Genomic DNA, 241 nt, shown 5'->3' on the forward strand with positions numbered 1-241 from the left:
ACACACATGCACATGCATACCCTTTGGTTAAACTGCCAGCATGTGTTGCTATTCTTACCCATATTCAGAAGTCATTATAGGACATGTAAAACAGGTGAAATAGAGACACAGAACTAGAATGCCATAAACTCTCTTCCTCTGGCTCTTTTCTTTTTTTTTTTTTTTTTTACTACTTCAAAATCTCAGACAAACTTATTTCTTGGTCAACATTTCTGTCAACCAAGTCACCCCCGATGACAAA

The sequence above is a fragment of the Charadrius vociferus genome, unplaced genomic scaffold (assembly GCF_000708025.1).
Source record: "Charadrius vociferus isolate BGI_N301 unplaced genomic scaffold, ASM70802v2 scaffold116, whole genome shotgun sequence".
NCBI classification, from domain to species: domain Eukaryota; kingdom Metazoa; phylum Chordata; class Aves; order Charadriiformes; family Charadriidae; genus Charadrius; species Charadrius vociferus.